Raw genomic sequence first — 8276 nt, 5'->3', positions numbered from 1 at the left:
TGTTACATTTTCTAAGTGTCCTGCCAATAAAACGCAGTCTTTGGTTAGCCTTCCCCGCAACATTTTCTGTGTGTTCCTTCCAATTTAAGTTGTTCATAATTGCAATACCTAGGTATTTAGTTGAATTTACGGCTTTTAGATTAGACTGATTTATCGTGTAACCGAAGTTTAACGAGTTCCTTTTAGCACTCACGTAGATGACCTCACACTTTTCGTTATTTAGGGTCAACTGCCACTTTTCGCGCCATTCAGATATTTTTTTCTAAATCGTTTTGCAATTTGTTTTGATCTTCTGATGACTTTATTAGTCGATAAACGACAGCGTCATCTGCAAACAACCTAAGACGGCCGCTCAGATTGTCTCCCAAATTGTTTATAAACAATAAGGAACAGCAAAGGGCCTATAACACTACCTAGGGGAACGCCAGAAATCACTTCTGTTATACTCGATGACTTTACTTCAATTACTACGAACTGTGACCTCTCTGACAGGAAATCACAAATCCAGTCACATAACTGAGCCGATATACCACAAGCATGCAATTTCACTACGAGCCGCTTGTGGGGTACAGTGTCAAGAGCCTTCCGGAAATCCAAAGATACGGAATCGATCTGAAATCCCTTGTCAATAGCACTCAACACTTCATGTGAATAAAGAGCTAGTTGTGTTTCAGAGGAACGATGTTTTCTAAACCCATGTTGACTGTGCAATAAAGATGGATGGACCACTTTGCCCTAGTTGTGAGTACTGAGATCCTTGCCTCCTTTTAAACCGGCAGAAGTGCCAATTCCACATTAGATAGGGGTGTCCAGATCCTACGAACTGTTTGTATCATTGTCCTTGGTTCCCGTATGGTTTGACACACTCTCGTACAACAAATACATGATAGCTCGTTTTCAAGCTCCAAGACTGATGTTTTTCAAGGGCGGTCAGCGAATGTGTCACTCCGAGAATATCGTTCATATTAAGTGCTTGTTTGAGGGCCTCTGTTGTTGCTAGAACCTCGGTCGCAAAGCTGATTGTTCCAAGGGAACACTTGTACATAGCTCAGGTTGTCAGTATGCCGTACGCTGAACTACATTTAGTTCCTAGGTGGTAGATGTGAAGAAGGGTCTCGCTTGATATAGTAGATTGTAGCAGCGGATTTAATACTCAAGTCTGAGCAGCGCAGGGTTGTACTGAGGCATTCTTACCTCCACTTGGAAGGGCAAGAGCGAACTTAAGCATTGGTACTGGTGTAGACCGACATTTCATTGGGGGACCAGAGCAGTACAGAACGATGACGAAATGGAATTTATTTAAGCATCTGTGAGTTAACCACGACACGTAGTTTGCTGGAAATTTTGAAAGAAAAAAATTTCTGCGGCTTCTCACCTAGTTCTGTTCGACGTACACACACGCAAATTCAACTCTCACACATGACCACAGTCTCTGGTGGCTGAGACCAGTGTGTGTATGTGTGTGTATGTTGTCTATTTTCGTCGAAGGCCTTGATGGCCTAAAGCTTACTTTCTGACAGTCTTTATGTTGTACCTTTCTGCGACTCAGCATCTGCGCTATATGGTGAGTAGCAACTATCAATTTCATAATACTTACATTATTGCAACCTGGATTTTCCATAGTTTTACCTGCACCAAATGTACGAGATGTCGGCGTTGTTCTGAAATAATTCTTGAGAAAAAGCATGTGCCTCAGTGTACCGTATTCGGCACACAAGTGTTCTCATGACACCAGCCGCATCACCTGCAAACCCTGCTGCGGGATCCTGGTTGTGGCTTCCTCCTATATACATACTCGACTTCGTCCGGCGCCGTGGCTTAGTTGGTTAAAGCGCCTGTCTAGTAAACAGGAAATCGGGGGTTCGAATCCCTCCGGTGCCTACCTAATTTTACTCCCGCTATGAGATGCATCTACAGACAGTGATAAACAATTGATCATTATCTCCAAAGCAAGACGTAGGAGGTTCATAATATATTCAGTTTAGTACCTTGTACAAGTCTACAATCTACAAAAATTCTATTCAGAGGATAAGACACATGAAGTAGACAGTGAACTGCGTTTTTGGACTACTGGTAGATCACGACATTAGTTGGAAAACACACACCACACAATTGGTAGAGCGTAGAACAATTTAACTCAATTTGAAGGTAGTTTTCAAAAAAAGTGTCACTTATTGCCTCGGGAGGTATTATTGGTCAAAACGTGCCACGTTAAGGGGAGTAGAACGTCAAACGGGCCGACTTGGAGCAGGAGAGGCACCACACGACGTTTTAATTTCCACTGCCTATATTTTTGCGAATAAATTCATAAAACTTTCTCATCATGACAAGGAAGGACTCAGGATTCACACTCATTACAGTGGAAGTTCAAAAACATAAAATACTTTTTTTCACATGTGATATTTCATCATTTTTTCACTTACTGTTGGCTGCATTTGTTGCTATAGGTACACTTTTCTTCACAAGTAAGAGAGATTCTTCGATGAGGTTTGCACAGCATACAAACCATACTTACAGTTGTATGAAACTCTAGAATTTATTTAATTTATGAAAAAACAAATGAGCTGTTACATTTTATAGTTAATTATCTCAATTTTTACCACAGTTTTTAATAGATTTGGAAAATTCGAGAGTTCATACACCTGTAAGTATGGTTTGTATGCTGTGCAAAATTCATCGAAGAATCTCTCTTACTTATAAAAACAAGTGTATCTATAGCAACAAATGCAGCCAACAGTAGGTAAAAAAAGGATGAAATTTCACATAAAAAATTATTTTGTTATGTTTTTGTACTTCCATTGCTATGAGTGTGAATCCTGAATCCTTCCTGGTCATGCTGACAAAGTTTTATGAATTTATTTGTAAAAGTATACACAGTAGAAACTAAAATGCCCTTGGTGCATCTCCTCTTCCAAGTCGGCACGTTTGACGTCCCACCCCTCCTAATTAAATAATATAAAAGTGGATCAAGGTTGCAAGAAATGTTGAGAAATACGCTTTTTACTTCTTAGGAATATAGCGTAGAATTCAGCGATGTAGAATTCACAAGAGATGGCATAGTAAATTACCACAGTATGCACATGAGGGCAGATGCAGATCCTGGAGCAATCATGCAGGTGAGACATCGGGATCATTTCAGTATCAGTTTTTAGACAGGAATTGTTGGCGACGGACTCAGAGAATCGTGCACTTTACCGATAAGATTAACGCACTTGTTTATCCGTTTGTTAAAGTTTGTCGCGGATTTCTGCTCGCTGAATTACCAGCGGTATTGGGGAACATTACCCTTGCAGAAAGACAATGACTGCGGTTTATGCAATACGGGACACGACGTTCCACGATCGATGGATTAGTCGAGGAGGTCCGGTAGCAGGCCATCCCGTTCACTGGACGTGAATCCGTTGGATTTCTGGCTATGGAGACGTTTAAAGGCAACCTCTCGAGAATGAGTAGACGTTACAGGAACGTTTGACCAATACATGTGACGCAATCTGAATGAAGGTGGATGTATTTGAAAGAGTGCTGATTCACTGCGAAGAAGAGCTGAAAGACGTATCAGAATGCTTGGTAACCGCAGGCAGCACTGCCTAGAGTGCCTAATTCTACATAAAAGACAAATGGGAATTAGAGGCAAGATTGTCTCATATCTCAACAGATACTGGTTTCCGAAGTATCTAGTTTTGGCGAATTCTATCTCCTGTGGGAATATGTGACATTTTCTTTAAACATTCTGTATATAGTCACTATCATTGGCAGCTATTTATCATCTATTGTTGGATAAGGTTCTCTTCCAGACTTCTCCATACGTCTCTGCTTTCCGTCTCCAAGTTTGTCCTGCTTGTTTCTTTGTGTCATCAACCCATCTTGCATTAGATCTTCTCTTAAAACAGGACCTGCTTTGTCCGTCTTTCGTCATTCCGTCTCATTACTTGCCAATAACAATAACTATCACGTCCTCAACTCTTGCCTTTTATCTGTTCGTCAGTTCTTCAGTCCCTTCTTGTTATGCCCAGAATGCATCTTTCCATTTTTCGTTGGGCAGCCCTCAGTTTTTGAAACTTTGCGCTTTTACCGTAAGTGCTTCACTGCCGTTAAGTCAGTGGTGGTACTACACACTGCCCATATCATTTCCGTTTAAGCCGCATGGGGAATTTAGTTCAGAATACAGCTTTCCATATGCAAGATGACCTTCAAGCCATTTTTACCTCCGTTTCTTCAAGCAGCCTCTAGAAGGCCTATATCATTACTCAATATTTCCGAATGTGCAGCAATATTGAGCGTATGTTGGTTACATTGAGAGACTGTCCAAAACAGTGAGCAGATCAAAAACTGTTGAAAAATATTTGCGTTATCTGAGAATTACTGCGCCGTCTGTTCTTGCATCTCACTCTCGTTTGGGCTTCCTTGTGTTCGCTGTTGCGTTCGTCTACTAAAATGAATCCAAAATAAGAGGAAAGATGGTATCACATCCGTAAAATTAATAATGATTCGTATGAGTTGTTGCCCACTAAATATACAGGGTGAGTCACTAACTATTGCCACCTAGAATAACTCCGAAAGTATGATAGTACCTGAAACGTTTGTGGGACAAATGTTGCATGAGACAACAGGGACCATAATATCACGTTGTTTTTTTTTTTTTTTTTGTTGCTAAGTGGGGTTCCTTCAGAGATACGAAGGTCAACTTTGCACTTTTAAATGGGATGCTATAGTTTGGTACTTATTTTCTGATAGCGGCTATAGAGAAGAATCCAGTGATGTGTAACAGTAAGATCTTTGAAGGTCAACTAAGGTGAAAAAGGTGGCATGAACGTCTACTTACAGAAAGTGTTCGAAGTGATGACCATTGGTATCAATACAGTGCTGCAATCTTCTTATCATGGATTGAGTGGTATTCCTTATCACTTCGCCACTTATCGAAGCACATGCTCTGACAATTCTATCTCGTATATCGTGCAAACAGTAAATATTCACCGAATAAGGCGTTTCTATGAAACGTACCACTGACATGTAAACCCCATTCGACGGTTTAGCAATACAACACTAATAAGAACGGTAAGGCTAGTGTCGTCGAATCAAGCGAATGTGGATGATGTATTCCTTCGAAGAACAAGTAAATATTCTTCTCATTTACGGAGAATGCCAACGAAATTCAGTGAGAGCTAGAGATTTATACGTTGAAAGATACCCTCAACGTACTCACCCTACACGTTGTACATTTAAATATGTGTATGGCAAATTGAGAACAACTGGATCTTTAATGCATCGGAAACATTTCCTGCAAAGGAAAGTTACTAACGAGGAAATGGAAGTTGGTACTCTTGCCACTGTGGTTCGATACCCTTGTGTTAGTTCGTGTCTAATCGCAAGGGAATCTGGCATGAGCCAGAGTAGTGTTGTTCGTGTTATGCATCGCCACAAATATCATCCTTACCATATCAGTCTCCGCCAGGAATTAACTGGTACGGATTGTTTGCGCCGCAGTGAATTCTGCCGATGAGCTCAGCTTCAGATTCAGAGGGATGACACATTTATTAATTTGATTTTATTTACTGACGAAGCTACATTCACGAACCATGGAAATATTAATTTGCATAACATGCATTACTGGGCAACTAAAGATCGATGTTGGCTGTGGCAAATAGCACACAAAAACCGTGGTCGGTGAATGTGTGGTGTGGGATTCTGAAGGAGGGAATTATAGGCCCCTATTCCATCGAAGGAATTCTTAATGGTAGGAAGTACACCACATTCCTGCAAGAAACATTAGGTTTGTTATTGGAAGAAATACCTTTAGGAACAAGGAACAGAATGTAGTATCAACGCGATGTGTGTCCGGCACATTTTTCGCTGATAGGTAGAAATGAGCTGCAGAGACAATTCCCAGATCGTTGGATTGGACGCGGAGAAGATGTGTCATGGCCGGCTCGTTCGCCAGACTTGACGCCTCTGGATTTTTTCTTGTAGGGATTCGTAAAAGACATTGCTTATAAACTCGTTCCAACTACACCTGAAGATTTGCGAGAGAGAATTGTCGGAGCATGTGCTTCGATAAGTGCTGATGCGATTAGGAATACCATTCAATCCATGATAAGAAGACTGCAAGCACTGCATTGATACCGCCGGCCGGGGTGGCCGAGCGGTTCTAGGCGCTACAGTCTGGAACCGCGCGACCGCTACGGTCGCAGGTTCGAATCCTGCCTCGGGCATGGATCTGTCCTTAGGTTAGTTAGGTTTAAGTACTTCTAAGTTATAGGGGACTGATGACCTCAGAAGTTAAGTCCCATAGTGCTCAGAGCCATTTGAACCATTTTTGCATTGATACCAATGGTAATCACTTCGAACACCTTCTGTAAATGGACGTTCATGCCACCTTTCTGACCTTAGTTGACCTTCCAACACCTTACTGTTACACGCCATTGGATTCGTCTCAATAGCTGCTATCAGAAAATAAATACGAAACTATAGCATCCCATTTAAAAAAAACAAAGTTGATCTTCATATCTCTGAAGCGACCCCACCTAGCAATACAAAACCAATGTCATATTATGGCCCCCGTTGTCCCATGCAACATTTGTCCCACAAACTTTTCAGCTCCTATCATACTTTCGGAGTTATTCTTGGTGGCAATGGTTAGTGACTCACCCTGTATAGGGCAGTACTCTACAGCTACGAGAGAAGAAGTTATTTAAAAATTTACATGCCCAAGAACAAAATTCAGTAACTTTTGACGCTCAGTTTTTCATCCAGCTTCTTTGTTTCTTCTGCTTGCGAGAAAATAAAGTAGTAACCACAGCAGCAGCGTTTTGATTGTGCAACATTTCGAGCTGGTTAAATACTGCACAATACTATCGCACGTATTTATTAAGCACTCTGAAGTAAAAATTGATAAAACTGTCCAATAATAGCGAACAATAATATTGACCGTCTACGGGGCGCTTTATGTATCCATCCGCCTGTTTCCCACTGTCACAGCTATACAAATTTATAACCAATTTCTATAACTACATCGCCAACGGTTTTGCCGCTGTCGCAGCACCGGGTCCGTCAGATCACCGAAGGTAACCGGTGTTGGGCTTGTCAGCATTTGGATGGGTGACCATTCGGGTCTGCCAAGCACTGTTGGCACGTGGAGCAATTGCGGAGCTACAAGACTGAAAAGTAGCGGCTCTGGTCGCGGAAACTGACATACGGCCGGGAGAGCGGTGTGCTGACCACATACTCCTCCATATCTGCATCCAGTGACGCCTATCGGCTGAGGACGACACGCTGGTCGGTCGGTATCGTTGGGTCTTCCGAGGCCTGTTCGGACGCAGTTCTCGCACTTCATTAAAAATCTTTAATATTTTCCTGTCAACACATTGGTTGCTCTTAGTGTGATTTACCATCAAGCCTATTTCCATAGCCGGCCGGTGTGGCCGTGCGTTTCTAGGCGCTTCAGTCGGGACCCGCGTGACGATGGTTCGAATCCTGCCTCGGGCATGGATGTGTGTGATGTCCTTAGGTTAGTTAGGTTTAATTAGTTCTAAGTTCTAGGCGACTGATGACCTCAGAAGTTAAGTCGCATAGTGCTCAGAGCCATTTGAACCTATTTCCATGTTTGTTCTGTTCAATTACCCCATCCTTCGTGAAAGTTCTTCCGCATCGGAAGCAAAGAAGTCTGTAATCGAGGTTGGTTCAGATAAATCCGTGCATTCGCACCCGTTCCTTCATCCCAGCTGAATAATATGGAGACCTTCCCCAAGGCTGCAGAAAATAATTTCGGTGAAATGGAGTCCCTTTGCCTAACTCCTTTCTATCTATTGATACGTAATCAGCATGGTTTCAGAAAGCATCGTTCTTGTGCAACGCAGCTAGCTCTTTATTCGCACGAAGTAATGGCCGCTATCGACAGGGGATCTCAAGTTGATTCCGTATTTCTAGATTTCCGGAAAGCTTTTGACACCGTTCCTCACAAGCGACTTCTAATCAAGCTGCGGGCCTATGGGGTATCGTCTCAGTTGTGCGACTGGATTCGTGATTTCCTGTCAGGAAGGTCGCAGTTCGTAGTAATAGACGGCAAATCATCGAGTAAAACTGAAGTGATGTAGATGTACTTCTGAACTGTTCATTCCGTTGGTGTAATCGACTGGGAATTGTAGCTTCGTTGTTGAGATTCCTTACGAAATTGATTTGCTTGTATGCTATTCCTTAGTTGTTACCTCAAGTACTGCCACCACAGATTTTATAGTGACAGAGTCAGACACAATTTCTCATCTACACTTCAATACAGGGTC

At 42.2% G+C, this 8276-nt stretch overlaps 1 non-coding gene across 1 annotated transcript; it reads left to right on the top strand.

Moving 5' to 3' along the window:
- The first annotated feature begins 1807 nt into the window (after nt 1-1807).
- Nucleotides 1808-1881, top strand: Trnat-agu (transfer RNA threonine (anticodon AGU)). Its single transcript has one exon. It is a non-coding gene; the product is annotated as a tRNA-Thr (tRNA).
- Nucleotides 1882-8276: the final 6395 nt, after the last annotated feature.

The sequence above is a fragment of the Schistocerca serialis genome, chromosome 2, assembly GCF_023864345.2.
Source record: "Schistocerca serialis cubense isolate TAMUIC-IGC-003099 chromosome 2, iqSchSeri2.2, whole genome shotgun sequence".
NCBI lineage: Eukaryota > Metazoa > Arthropoda > Insecta > Orthoptera > Acrididae > Schistocerca > Schistocerca serialis.
Note: the sequence above shows the minus strand (reverse complement) of the source record. Positions and strands in the feature narration are given on the sequence as shown.